The 16,288-nt window shown below is 32.7% G+C and overlaps 1 non-coding gene across 1 annotated transcript; it reads left to right on the top strand.

Moving 5' to 3' along the window:
• The first annotated feature begins 9,848 nt into the window (after positions 1 to 9,848).
• On the top strand, positions 9,849 to 9,930 carry Trnas-gcu (transfer RNA serine (anticodon GCU)). The gene has a single exon. It is a non-coding gene; the product is annotated as a tRNA-Ser (tRNA).
• The last annotated feature ends 6,358 nt before the right edge of the window (positions 9,931 to 16,288 follow it).

The following is a 16,288-nucleotide window of genomic DNA, read 5'->3' on the forward strand; positions in this document are numbered from 1 at the left end:
TTTTACTGTTGAGTTTTGATTCTTATTTAAATATGATAATAAATGAGATTAGCAAACATGCATACTTTATGTGACTCAATTTAAACTAGCCTATGAATTTTTATTTAGATTAGTGATGATATAGTAATATAACTAGCTGTTGTTAGTAAGAGAATAGATTCATCCTCGTTATTCCATGGGTTACTTTCACTGTCGTTATATCTACCCTTCGACTATCTCTTAACAAATCTTATGACTCTGTGTTTGACAGTAAATGAACAGGTAGATTGGTCATTTGATATACATATGCACCAACGGAATTGCATAGCGGTACAATTCGGTTGACTATTTGTCTTTGAAGTAGGCGTCGCTCTCTCTCTCTGAAGTCTTCAAAGGAAGTCTCTGCAGGCGTGTGATTAGTCAGCTTATTTCTCATGAACAACCTTTAGTTTTACTATGAGGTAGTCCAGAGGTGGAACAACAACAGTGAAAGTATATATCCTCTTGTGAGTTGAAGTTGGATCAGGGATGGATATAACGGCAGTGAGAGTAACCCGTGGAATATCGAAATGGTTCAATAGTTGATATAACAACAGTGAAATTAACTCCTGGAGTATCGAGGATGACTCAGGAGTGGATTTACCGACAATGATAGCAACCCGTGGAACATCAGTGATAGTCTATGGGTGGATATAATGACAGGAAAAGTAACCCCTGTAATGTTGAAGATATGAGTGGATAAGTCTTAAGTAAAACATCACAACTTAACATAAGGAAAACAAGAAAACACCATGAAGTATTAATGGACATTAGCGTGTGTGTTGTAGCGTTGAGAACGCCCTCCAACACAACGCTTTATGCTGGGCCACACGCCTGTTAATTATTGATGGGTATGGAGCACAGATGTTGGGCGCTATGGTTACAGATAAAACACTATGTGTGACTCATAGCTAATATCGTTTATAATTTAATACATAAATAGCATTGACATAGCATCACGTAACACACGTATTTGTCACTGTTTGTCGACATATCTAGTAATAATCTGACAACAAAACCGTGGAATTGCATTATGGTAATTCTATTACCTCTCCACTAATGAAGATAATACGACCTTTTGAAATGGTATACGGTCTATTTAAAAGCTATTATGTGTTGTAGTTGTATATAAAGGCTGTCTTTGAATGGCGTATATGAAGATTTGAAGCTTTCATTCTGTGTGTACAATTATACATGTTGATATGCAAACAATAGATGTATTGCTGTTGAGTATGGTGTTATACTACCCTGGTAGAATTAAATATTGGCCGATGGTCCTTAATTTCAATATCAGATATGCAGATTCTTTAACAAAATGTCAAAAGTATTATCTGATGTGCATGTTTATTACAAGAAAAACGATAGCCATAGGACGCCAACTTGAAGAACTCAATGTGGGAGGTGAGGGGGTTGGAGGTGGAAATAAGTTCACAAAAGGAATAACGAACCTATATTCTACAAATGGAAACACCAAGTCGATATGTTATATATCGAATATCACGTGACCATGTATAAAACCAATGAGAATAGAGGAAATTATATGGAGATTTACATTTAGCATTCACATTGACATGCTCCTTATGTTATATTGATAACCCATGGGACATGATTTCTTTTGAAAAAGTTCCAAGGTTTCGAAATGAAACTAGTCAGATATAGATTTTTCCCATTGAAAAATGAGTTGCAGTACTTGTCATGATATTGCATTAAGAAAGGCCGCAGTACACTTTCTGAAAATCCAAAGTTAGTGAAGTGGTTCTACAAACACAACATTGACTCGGTCGTCAAAATCGCTATATTTATTTAATGTTTCCAAAATAGAAGCATTAGGTCCATTAGCAATCAATTAGCCTTCATATGACCAATATTTAGCCAATGAGAAAAGTGGAAAATCAGAGCATACCCAATATATTTCTTGTTACGCCATTTACTCTATTGTAGTCAATAATGCAGGGAAACATCACGTGACTTATCAACTGACTTTTGCGACAAATAGTGCAATATATTGTTATACTATATATTGTGTGGTAAATAAAGGTATTACTAACATTAAATGGCGTAACAATACAGTTCGTAGACAGTGTTTATGTGTGTTTGCTATGTATTTACACCTTAACAGAATGTAATTCTTTATAAGCATGGTTTTGTATTTCCGACAATTACATACATGTAAACGGGTAGGTGGGTAACTGCCGCGGCAAAACACCATGTCCGATATCAATCTTTTTTCAACCCTTTACTAACATCAATTTGTACAACTGTTACCAGAAATAAAATTTAATTATGAATTAATTATATTATTAAGACATAAAGTCACTATTTTCGACGGCACAAATTCATATTCACTGCCAGAGTCATTCATTCTACTAGGCCCAGTTTCACGAATATTCTTTACCTCTAAAGAATTCCCCAAATATGAATGCATTACAAATTAAGAAACTTTAACTTAAGACTTTTTCTGCTCTTTGAACGTTTAAAGTGAACATCTTTTGTTATCTAATTATTTGGACACTGGTACATAACTTAAAACAATATTGCCTGGTTCAAAGTTTCTGAAAACAAAATCTGTTTGATAATTGACCTTGACGTCGAAGACCGCATTGGTCGACAGAAAGTGTGGTACATCCGCTATCGGTAATGCAGACTTTCATTCTCCAGTTCTCAAACAAAGTATTTTCAAGCTTTACATTTTGTAAGTCAATATTGGCAGATTACTGCATTAATGGATATTAAGCAGGATGAAATATTTACAAATGAGGTCTCGGATATTTTTACTGCGTGAACTACTTATTTTAAAAAAAATCAGATATTGATATCATCTTCCTATCACAGTTGGCTTGGTATATTATTCCAATATCACACATTTTCAGTAATTAATTATGAATGGAGATTTTCCCAATCTGATTAAAATACAGATACTTATTCTAAATTTGTTTCATAGAGGATCTGAGAACATCCTATTAGTTGTCACGTTCTGGTGGCATTCAGGTCACCCAAACATGTCATAACAGCATGCATATGCCCACTGCTATAAATGTGTTTTGCGTATTGGGAGGAATTGACTGCATACATGAAAATGATCAAGCAAACTCTGCAATGTTTTCGTTTTGTTTGTTTGCTTTCATTATCATTATTATCATTTTTACTTAAATGTACCTTAAAGATTCCAGAGGTTGTAATATGATCGGTCAAAGGCCATCGGATCATGACCCCTAATAGAATGTTGTCATATCCTCTATGAAACAAATTATGGTAAAAATATTGCATCACAGATCATTCATGTAAATGCTATCTTTAAAGATGTTGGTTTTCTTGGTTTTAAACATAATTCAAATTCAAAACCAAATCCAAAATCTATTATGATTAAGAATGTCGGACTCATAACTCCCCACATTTTGAATTTTGATAAAAAATGTAATAATATTCTATTCATAATATGTTATTGAACTTTTTGAGGGCAACGCAGGAGAGAAGGGAAGAATACGCCGTTTTCACTGATGGGAAGTTTTTTCTCATTTTCATTCAATAGACAAATAATTGTCAGCTTTTGAAAAATATATAAATAGACATTTATAACTCCTTTGCGGACTGTTTATAAGCTAAGTTCAAAGGTATGGCTTTTATGGTGCTTTATAGATCATTAGCAAATATAAGATGATAAAATATGTAAATATATACATGATATTAAGATTGATGCTCCAAATGTTTACACGAAATTGATATTCAAAAATCTTTTCGATCATTGCTTTAAAACGATTCGACATACAGCAGACTGTATGAATGGAATACGAAAGGCACTTAATAAATATTTGTGTAAAAGATAACTTAATTGAAAACAAATCATTAACGATTGTGAATTTCTCGTTTTTCTTAGTACAGAAAGTTCTAGAATAACTCGTAAAACTCATACATAATGTCACAACACTTAATGACTGATTATTCCGACAATTTACCACTGTCACTGATGTATTGCATTGCTTTTACGTAATATAGTTACTGTAAACCAACTTTTATTCGTGTGCAATTTACTTTCGCGAATTTCGCGATCTAAGTATACTCGCGAAAGTTTGGCGCCGCGATTAAATATCTACATCATCTGTATTGATAGGGATTGTCATTCAATTGTTAAATCCACGAACTTTAATCTTCGCGAACTTGTTTTGAAATGGAAATCGCGAAATTTAATAGCCACGAAAGAAAATTGGTTTACAGTATTAAATAACTACATAGTATTGTCAGAACAACGTACAACGTACAAAAACTTTTTAAAGATTAGAGTCTGTAATAAGAAGGAGGTTATTCTAAGCAAATATCTAAAATATTTTCTCGGTGAAATATCTAACAGGGACGAAACAATGCTTCATTTTTCTACAAAATAGCGCATGACTTCTTCCAAACATGCTATACTTTTAAAAAAAATTCTATTTTCATAAATATCTTCGCAATGGAGAATTTTGTCAATGTAATTAAAATTCATATCTAAATATGGTCAGTTTATGTGTTCTAATACATTGCAGTGATCATTTTAATTTTCCAGTATATCTCATATAATCATTTGAAGATATTTTCCATCCATTAACATTTTATTCTTTTTCTTCTTCTTATCGTTCTTTTATTTTTCATCTTCCAATCCCTCAAATCGTCTCGTGTTCTTTTAATAAGAAAATGTCAATGTCGGTGGCACCTTCATGTACGGTTTCTTCACAGTACATAATAATCGATAACAGATGAATATTTTAGAGTCTAAATCAATTCTATATGTGATTAGCCCATGACCCGAAAACACAATATACTGGTCAATAAATACCAAAAGAGTAGTTTACTTATGACAGACCAGATATGTTAATCACTCCTTGTCAGTTACCGATGGAAAACATTATTTCTGTCTTCTTCTGGGTGTCTGTTTTCATTATTTCAACGTCCTATATATATTATCCTAATGGAGTGATTTAAAATTACATATGGGATTTAATGAAACGAGTCTGAAGAAATTCCAATGTTTGCGATCAAATGAAATATTTGAAATTTAAGATACTTTTTATCACATTACTCTAACAACCTACATTTCGAAAATTCGCAAGGTCAAAATATGTCGTAGATATGCAGTGGAGGCCGCCATTTTATCACGACGTCTTTGAATCTATTACGCCACGTCATTGTTTGCTGACGTCAACTCATGTCGTCACAATAATTTCCACTAATGAAAAACGTTCCGGATTATATTGCACTGGTGACATATTCAGAAATATCACATGAGCGAATTCACTTTATATCAGGCGGATTATGTGAAAAAATAATGTTCAGTTAATCAGTTCTATATACTCCTACTCCTTTTTTGGCAACCTTCCAAAAGAATCGTAAAAAAATTTCACGACACGTGACAACTTTGTATGTATCGTCTAGATATTTTGACTAGGACACAGCAATAATGTGAATCCTAACCAATTTTTAATTCTATCGCATAATATGCCAACATATATTATATGTTTGGGAAGATCATGCTCATAACTCATAACCAAATTTAAAGTTACATTTTTTGTATATTGAACAGTGTAAAATTTTTATTAATTTCTTGAACTTTTGTAAATAATCAAAGAGAAAAGTAAAAATCAATATGTCTCCTTTAATAAATAAATAATTTTTAACTTTTAAATAATTTTTAACTTTTGAAAAAATAAATAAATACGTATTTATTACTCTTGTGTGCGTTGTTTATAAGCTAATCTCAAACATGAGGCTTTTTTTTTGGTTTATTTATAGACGTTTAATAAGAAACCCATAAATAATTAAGGCTGCCTTACTTATCGTGAACCTACTAAAGAATTTTTTCATGAATATGAAATTAGTTTAAATTAGAACAGCGAATATTTTAGCATGGAACCCATTTTATCATATAGAAGTGTATACAATCAATAAGAATACAGTTTGGATAGCAGGTACATACAACGTTGCCGATGAAATCTTCGTTAAGGTGACATACACATTCACCTGCCGCCTAAATTGTAGTCATATCGACTATATAGGATTTGTAGCACTTCAATATTTCTATCCACGTTTTCACAGGTCCTCAAACACTACATTAATTTAGATCTGCCACGTCACAGGTTACTGACAACAACAATGGCAATCCCAGTTTGTCTAGTTATACATTGCCAGTAGATGAAAAGTAGGAGCCCCTGGTACATCAATAAAACTATTCAAGACCCACTATCTTTCTGGAGCAAAATCTAAAGTTTTCTTTAAAACATTAATAACATAAGAAAATACATATCGATGGCCTAAGATGAGGTAACAACACCAAACATATGCATATAGTATTAACCGTAAGTTAATATATTTTGCGACTCTATAAAATTATCGATCTCGTTTTACATTCCCATTTTAAAAATTAAAAGCCGTTTCAGGAATGTAGAGGGCCTTAAATCAAATAGTTTACTTTACTATTCAACATTTTTGTTAACTCAACTATCAAGCACACAGTTTTCAAGTCTAATAATATTAGCATTTTCAATGTTTTGTATGGATGCCTTTGGGAGCCGGCAATAGATATGACGAGGTCTCAATAGATGCGTCCAGGCGTATATAAATTCTTGAGGTGTACTACATATTCGCTTAGAATGCAGAGTATCAATGTTTTTATTTCCGAATTTTTTTTTTTTTTATGTAGTATTGTTTGAAAATCGTCAAATATTTGACTGAGTACATCGCAGATATTTTTTATTTAAAAATATTCACAACATAGAATCGACTAGATTTAATAGATTAACGCAAATGCACCAGGAGATGTTATACGACAGTATAGCAGTATAAAAACTTTCTAGGCTCATAACATAATATTATCTCATTCCAGATGATAAGCCTACCAATGAATAATTGTTATCTTGTGAACCTCCATCAGACATCTTACTCCTGTAGGAGGTCTGAAGAGCACAAAGACCCACAACAGATAAGACAATAACATATTCCTTACCAGAAGGTTATCACACGATCAATTTGGGTCAGGGCCGATAGTAATGATTTGGAGCAACGCCAACTGTACATGTAAATGTAATGTTGCCGCGCACAAATTTTGAGCAATGCGGAGTGAGAAAAGTTCACGTGCCACGTGATACCACGTGGATACGCGGGGCTTTTCTTTTTATTGGTGATGGATCATATGACGCCTGCGCTGACGTCATTTCAGCGGAAAGACTACAAAGAGTTACGTTCCATCTTCACTGGAGGTACTATATATAGAACCCCACACACGTCATGGATTGTGTTATTATCACGTTGTACATGAATTAATCCGATTAGAAAATAATACATTCATGGTAGTTATCGATAAAAGCGGTAAAATTAAAAAAAAATATTTTCGGAACTGAAAACATGTACCGCATGTAGTCATTTTAATTAGGTTAGTTAAAACCGATTAGTGCCAATGGCAAGGCTATTTCAGTTGGAGAAATTTAAAACAGACCAATGTAAAGACTAGCTTAATACCTTGCACCTATTCACCACGACCAATTAACGTTTCGTTGTTGAAAGATATTCATGAAACTAGTTTTATTATATGGTAAAATAAGGTAGTAAATAATTTGGATTATATGTTAAAACTTTAAAAAGAATTCTGTTTGAAAGACATTCTTGTTACTTTCCTCTTAAAAATATGACTTTAATGGAAATTTGATTTGCAATTTCGGCTTTCCTCATTTTTTTCAAAATGTTGTAGAATATCATTATTGCAACATTAAAATAAAAAAAACTTGGATGCATGAAAAAAACCTCTTTCCTAATTTATTTGTATATAAAGGATAGGGATATTCAACACTCAAGATAACAAAATATTGCAAATCCCTCGGCAAGCCTCTGGTTTTACAACATTTTGACCCTGGGGTATAATATTCATATCTTTCATATAAACACATGAAAAAGTCTTATGATATTGACCCTTGATATCACTCACAATTTGTTTTGCATGTAACAGATCTCTCCATGCAATCGATGGATTTAAAAAAATAATAGCATCGTGTAATGTTTTTTTTTTAAGTTTTGACATGTGGGATTTGGCATCGTCAATCAGATAAACAAAAAAGTGTAATTGTGATGTTATTGTGCTTAATCTAGAACGCTTTGATCCAGGGAAACTTAACGTTGTATATCCCATTGTCTGGTGGATACTCTATTTGATACAAACATCTCCTATCTCATTTACTGTCTGTCCTTGGTACGTTTTAAATATGTTAAAACATAGTTTCTATAATATGTTGGATCTGAAAGTGTAAAAAACAACCAGGAAAATAATAATAAAAAGTGTTTTTATCAACAAAATAATCATCTTATCCTTACATGCATACGTGTTCAAAATTATGAACAGATAGAGCGCCTCGTTTTGAAGCAGTACATATCAACAAATATCGATCTAGTGTGTTCTTTACACTGTAATCCGCTGCCACGTAGGCCTTAAACATGAGATCGACAATTTAACACAACCCCCTCTTACACAGCTTAACTTCCTGGTTTTATCTTACAACTAGAGTGTGTTCTCGTTTGTCTTAACACACGCTTCCTGGTGTTGTAACTCCATTTAAATTCTAAACAAACATTTCAATAGCCGTATAGTCGCGTGTGTTTGAAGTAAGTCTTTTTCCTGATTTGCACTTGATGTATTCAATAAACCACGTATCTAATTTATGTAAACAAACTATCGAATATGCCATGTTTACGTCCTGGTTTTTACATGTCCTAGATTTATATAACGATTCCTGTTGGTTTTGAACAGGTTATTATCAAAGTGTATAGTGCTGCTAATTTCCATTCGTAGTTTTAAAAACGTAAATGTGTAATATTTGTGTTGTTAATTTCGACCTAGATTTTGTATATCTGACAGTATCTAAGGAGCAGTGTACATGTGTTGCATTTTTCTTGTACCTTTTCATTAGCCCACATTAGCAATTTATTTTTCATCTATACAGTCAAACCTGTCTATAATGACTCCCAAAGAGACCAGGGCAAATGGTCTGCATAGCCAAGTGGTCTTTATATACAGGTCCAATTGTGTCCAATTAAAAAAGTGGTTTTTCTATAGACGTGGTTACTAAGGCAGGTTTGACTGTGTTTGTCGTTGATTCATAATTACAATATAGACACAATGATCATTGAAAAGGGCGTTCACATTGAACATTCAAGTTGATTCAAATTTAGCCTTCTGCCTCTTCATCACGAAGTTAGGGGAAGTCGACAATAGGTAGTTGCTTAGCATTGACAGTGATATTATTATGCTGGAATCGTTCTAGTGCGTTAGTGCGCATTATGAAGATTAACTGCAAAGCTCTGGCATTTATGTAGACCATAGATGTGATAAAAATTGATTAATGATTAAATTGACTCAGTTTTTCTGTTAATATGCTGAATATCAACAACCACGTGACCTCATATTTGCCAATTTGAATAGTGGAAAATCAGATATTATGCTGCCTCTCATAAATGATTCAGAATGATAGCATTTGAGAACAATTTTCATATTTATATGGCAGGTGTTGTTGATGAAGTAGAAGACGCTATCTCTTATTGTACACGTGGTTCCATTATTATTCCTGGTACAAAATAAAAAGTACACATATTTTATTATTTATCCTTGGCCTCATATAGTTATAACATTACTCTATTGGTTGTTTCTTCTTTTTTTTCTTATTGCTAATAATTAACAAATCATTTTTGGCATTCCCTACCTCATTATCTTAGATTGCTTTAAAAATATATTTTCAAGGAAAACATTTCCTAGAGCCAACACAATGCATTTCATAACCTCGCTCTGCAGACAAACGTTATCTTTACAATTGCTAATATCTGACGAGGTGGCCGAGTGGTTAAGGCGATGGACTGCTAATCCATTGGGGTCTCCCCGCGTGGGTTCGAATCCCATCCTCGTCGTCAGTTATTTATTTTTGTCGAGGATATGACGATTGAAAGACACTCAATTCATTTTTTAAACTCTTATCAGAATAATTCGAAAAAATAAAAGCAAGAGATTACATGACAGATAATGGACTATGGCATAGAGTGTTGTAGACGACTGACACTGTTTCACCTAAATATATCTACTGCATAAAATATCTGATCTTAATTTAATGTTCATTTGGCCAAAAAAGAGGAAAATAAAAATGAAGATTAATTTCACATCATTTTCATAAAATCCAAATAGCAAATTATTTCAAATACTCAACTGACATTGGTGTGATGTTAATATTGCTTCATTTGAAATGATAGCATTGTACATGTTCATGGAAGATTAATTATAAATCATTTCCATCCTTTTCAAAAAAAAATCAAATACATATCTGGTAATGATGTATCATTTATATTGGGTCATTCAAATTGTAGCCATTGTACAGTAAGCACGAGCGATACAGGCTAAAGTTAATGGATTATTTGAAGATTTTTTTAGTCCCAGGGGAATCAGAAAAACTGCAGAATAATCTAAAAAGTAAATATATAGACTCATTCTCTTGTATGGACAGTTATTGACACTCTTTTATTTTGTATGGGCAGGTACTGTATCCCAAAGAAAAATAAACACAATGGCAATTACCTTAATTTTGTGTCTTTTCTTTCTTTACTATGAACGATTGCTGGAAACAGTATTATCATCAAATTATTTTGATTTGAGGGGTGAATATTTTATTTTAACAACAAACCATCAAAAATAAGCTTTATAAATTGTACATTTCTGGCAAAAACAGATTATGTATCCTTTTGTTGATTTTTCCTAATTGCAATGAAAAAAAGTCCAAATACTTTGTTTTTATAATCATCAACTATTTATTGGCGTCAAGATGTTGTTCTCATTTTATTTGTCTTCTACTACAGTGTGGTGAAGAAAAGAAAAAAATCATACTTTCATAGTATCCTTAAAGTTATAGTCCCAAATGCAGGTGCGACAAAAATATTCTCCGTGTTTTTGTGAAAAAAAATACATCGAAAGATTTTCAAAATTAAAACTATCACAGACTTAAAGGAAGATGGAATTGTTTTAAGATTATTACGTATCGTCTCATGTAAGCTTTAAACAAAACGCCTTTCACAAAAGATCCAATAAATTTAATAAAGAGCAAAATATTTTTGAAGAGAAATATCATCAAACCTATTAAAGATGGTAAAGAACAAGAAACGCTGAAAAGTCAAACTTTGCCAATGGCTATTTTTTTCACTATTCTGAATCGAATCTATTTGACATTTAAATAAGCCCAGAGATCCAAATACTACATCTTTTGACCAATTTGACGTTCTCATGACTTACTTTTATGATATATTGCAGACTTAAAGAACAAAGTTGATCTTTGCCAAAATTGTGGGCTCTATGCTTGTTTTTTTGTTGTTTTTTTTGTCCAATGGCAATATTTTTTTTTATTTTTCATTATTACTTGCTTAAAATTTTAATTACAAACGAACTTTAACTTTCACAAGATTTATAGCAAAAGTGAATTTGGTATAGTTAAAACTATTGCTGCACTGATTATTTAGCAACCATGAAGCAAACAATTTGCCATTCTTCAAGGTGCAAGAAAGACATATTTCAAACTGCTCATTATTTAAGATCAAACTCATATAAACGAGTTGACATACGAAAACCGCACAAAATCAAATGATTCCCAAACGACGACAGTGTTAAATGCTGCTGTTAAGGTTAAAGATGCCAGACAGTGCACAAACGGTTCTCACCATTCTAAAAATGATTGGTGACTTATCATGTATGAATATGTCAAATTAATACCGAAAAAAATAAAGAATTTCTTTTGCTTTTGGTGCATGTGCAAACAATACTTCATTCCATATAGGAAATAGTGTCAGGGAATTTTTTTCGGGATGCAATTAATTATTTTAAATATTATTATCTTGAAGTAAAATCAGAAGTACAAACGTGTAAATGATGGTAATTGTGTTAAGTAATAACTTTTTGTGACTAAAGAAAAATACGAAATCGTCTGCTCCTGTTTTTGATAGAGAAAAAAATGTCATTTGTCAGCGGTGGAGCATCTTTAAATGAAATTTTCAAGGCTGGTCCTTTAGCCCTAATTTTGAAGGTCAACTGACATGCATAGAGATTTAAAAGTTAAAGATCTATTATCGCGCGCTCTTTACATGGGGGCTGTCATCGTGTATTGAATTCCGCACCAAAACTTATGAGCAAAACAGTTTACCAAAATGTACCACTAATTGTAAAGATAACTAATACGGACAAAAGGAGATTTTAAGATAAAAAAACATCTAAAATTGTCACATGACATTGGGGACTAAAGGATGATTTTTTCTTTGTTAAATTTACATCTGTATACTGTAAACATCAAGCGCAGTCAAAAGTTTAGCGCAAATGCGAAAAATTGCAATATATGAATTGGAATAATTCACGTACCACGTGATACCAGATAACGTTTGTGCGGGACTATTGTTTCTATTAGTGATGGAATGACGTAAAAAGGTAATATCCCGCTTATGTCATTTTAGCGGGATTAAAAATAGTTACGTTCCATCACCACTAGAGATACTAGTCCCGAAAAAACGTTATCGGGTATCACGTAGTACGTGAATTAGTCCTATTAGTGTTTCAAACACAAAAAGCACTAAAATAAAACTATCCCTAAAATAAGAAAGTTTACAGTTTATTGCCCAACAAATACTAACTCCAACCAGCAGGCTCCAACACTTTCCTATTAAATCTTCTGTTCAAAGAGGAATTTTCTAGATTTTTCGATGAATTATTGTGTGCGACATGTTTTTTTATAAATGATTTACACCTTCAGACAAAAACTTATAAAGACAGCATTTGACACTTTGTACAAAATCCTTACTTAATTATTACCCTTAGTCTTGGTTGGGTTTTTGATAATTCAATGTTCTCTATTTTCATACTTCTGATTGGCGGATTAGTTTTCGTCAAAGTCCGACGTTATCATGATGTCACAATTGAGACGTTGCTTATTGAAAAAATATCCCTTAAAAAATCAATGAAACCGTACGTTTTTACTATTATATTTTATTAACTAGTCTGAAAAAAATAAATAGAAGCATTGATGTCACTATCTTCTCGGATTCTCCCAAAAGTTTTTCATGCTTTTCTTTCACCCGATGAAACTAATAAGTATTAAGCGGTAATATTATATAGCGTTTTTTTGCATGAGAAATGTTGTGCTAAAATATGGCTGTGCTAATGTTATTTTCTGTATATTAAAATGCCGCCCTTGTAGTGACTGCACGAAGTTACCATTGCACTAATTTAGCGCTTTTCGCACGAGAAATATTGTGCTAAAATATCATTTTATTTTCTGTTATACAGCCTTAGTGGTGATAGTGCGAATTTTCCATTGCGCTTACCTGTTCAATATCGCAGTTGCACCAAAACTATGTTTGCGTCAAAAGAAGTATTTCTAAGTAAGTAAATATCTTTAGTAGCAATATTGACTAGCGGAATAGCTTTAAAGGGAGCGCGGAACCAAACTAAAAACAGATTTCTGGAAATATCTTCTTGGGCAATAGAGAGGTGAATGTTTCGGAACCTGTCGGGTGAGTACATAGGTGGGATCAAAACGTTGTTTCAAACGTTTTAATATGTTTGTTGTGCAATACGTGTACATATAGATGCAAAATGTATAAAGACATTATATTTACAATTGCCACTGTTTCTGTATCGATAAACTAAGTTGGAGCAAATATGTTTATTTCCCAATAACTTGAGTGCAGAACGTGACCCGATTCGGTGCGTATGAATACCTGAAACATTGGCGGACTTTCTTTGACATCACGTGTCAATGTTAACAAATAACACATATACGAGACAATTGGAGGCATACAATTAAACAAGTTCATTTTATTAATCTGTTATTGCTATTTGACATGAATAAAATAACTGAAATATAAGAACCATTTTCTGTGACGTCATAGTAAAAAGGGCGGATGAAGCTGTCAGTCAACGGCGCGCTTTTTTGAATGGCCGTTGTGCAAGGCGAAACATGACGGCAGTATAATTTTGACGGCGAATAGCACACGGTAAATGTTTGTATCTGATGTTCTGAGTAATTTTATTGTTAAAAGAATATACAGTAAATATAAGGATTAACCCCCTACTTTGTTTAGTTTATGAGATGATAAACCCAATGGAGCTCGAGGTAAATTGCGTAAACGCAAAGGACACAGTACTCATATGCGAAGAGCGAAGTAGCATCATTTATTACGTCGGGTATGAGTGTTTAGAGACCCCAGAACCAAGTAATTTACATAGCCGGTAATGTTAGCGTTTGCCGCTGACCAGGCTAAATGGAGATTGCAAGTCTGATCTTTTGATAGTATCAAATTGTTACTGATTACAAAGTAGGTCATCATATGCACTTTTAAATTTTAAGATTTGCCATTTTGCTGAATTTCTACTTGGGAGCTGCCATCTTGTATTGGATTCCTTACCAAAAATGGCCAAGCTTTGATCAAAAAATTACTAGTACACTTATTTGTCTACACTTATTTATCTCCCAAAACAGACTTGAAAGAATCATTTTAAATAAGGATTAACCTCTTACTTTGTTTAGTTTATGAGATGATAAACCCAATGGAGCACGAGGTAAATTGCGTAAACGCGAAGCGTTTCCGTAAAATTTACCGACGTTACATGTAACATTACCATCTATGTAAATCACTTGGTTCTGGGGTCTCTAAACACTCATGCCCGACGTAATAAATGATAATACTTCGCTCTTCGCATATGATTACTGTGATTCTTTGACAGTTCTTGAACCTGTTTGAATCAATGATATGTTTTTCAATTAATTTTAATGCTTACGATCTTCTGGGTTTTCTAATTATGTTTTATTTTTAAGTTGTTTTTTAAACGCAATAATCAAATGTATCTAAGTCGTTTTATAATTTGGGCAATATAAGAAGACTACATATAATTAACTTTGAAGGTAGCCAATAGTCAAGTAATTGCAAGCAATAGAATTGATAATAAGGTTCAGACAATATTACACAGCCAACAACGAAGCAAATCTTTATCGTAACAGAACATAGAATAAAACTATATACCGTAACAGCAAACACTGTAAGCGGACAATACACAGCGATCTAAATATAACTTTGAAAATAACTACGCAATTCATTCTATAAATAGACTCCATAGTCAGCGCCAGGTATATAGCCTATCGCAATCAGGTGACATAAGTATATATATTCGTCATATTGTTCTTTCACTATGTGTAGTGATGATAGTTGGACGTTTCCCAACAATAATTTTGCGTTGGTTTATTAATCAAAGCTGGAATTTACATATGGAAGAATACTGAGCTGCAATAATACAATGCTATTTTCGTATATGTACTCTTTGTCTGGTAAAATCTATGGTTTTACACACAGAATCTTAACCAAAATGTCACATGACTACTGAAAACCAACAGATAATTCTTCCTTTTAACTTAAAATTTCATTACAAGTAAGATAAACTTTGAACAAAAGCCAGGATGACATATTTTAAAATATGTTTACCCTTCATAAGATATGTCGGAAAGCACTTGATAGTAGTCATGGCGTTCTCTTTGTTGATGTCACAGTATTCTCGTGGTCTGAGAACACGGAAGTATAGACCGATCTGTCAACTAAGCTGACATAAGTCTAGCCAGAGGCTGTGTGTGTTCCATTGCATACTGACATTTAAGGTAATGCCCACAGTACTCCGTCTCATGCCACCGTACTCCGTCTCATGCTCTGTGGCCTCTGATGACTTGGGTCTATAAAAGGACTGGGGATTTGCAAACAAACGGAAACACTGAAGTGTAGATTTGATTTCTCAATGTGGGACTGTTTCTGTTTCATTTTCATTTCAACAAATAATTTACGTATTTCCATAATTTTTCCATGTCCTTTTGTAGTCCATATATATTTTACGCAATACCTTTTGATAAGATGATAAGTAGTTTATTCAAAATAGATAAGAACAGATGTTTGTGTAATCTCGTTTTTTATCGTCTTTCAATACAATGTTTAGCATTTTACTTATTAAAAGACAAAATTCATTAATACTAGTTGTTTACACTCATCATCACAAATAAATAAATGTCATTTTCGAAAAAAAACGAGTTTGCTAAGTGGTTAGTGAAAACAATTGCAAAATCTACAATTAAATGGAGATTGTCAAGGATACGGAAATCATAGAATAAAAACATCGAGAACATTTTTTTTTTTCGTTTTCTTTAAAATAAAACCCCATTTGCTTTCAATTTATCGTCCAATGAAATTAATTTATCAATTTATT

This window comes from Argopecten irradians, chromosome 9 (assembly GCF_041381155.1).
Source record: "Argopecten irradians isolate NY chromosome 9, Ai_NY, whole genome shotgun sequence".
NCBI lineage: Eukaryota > Metazoa > Mollusca > Bivalvia > Pectinida > Pectinidae > Argopecten > Argopecten irradians.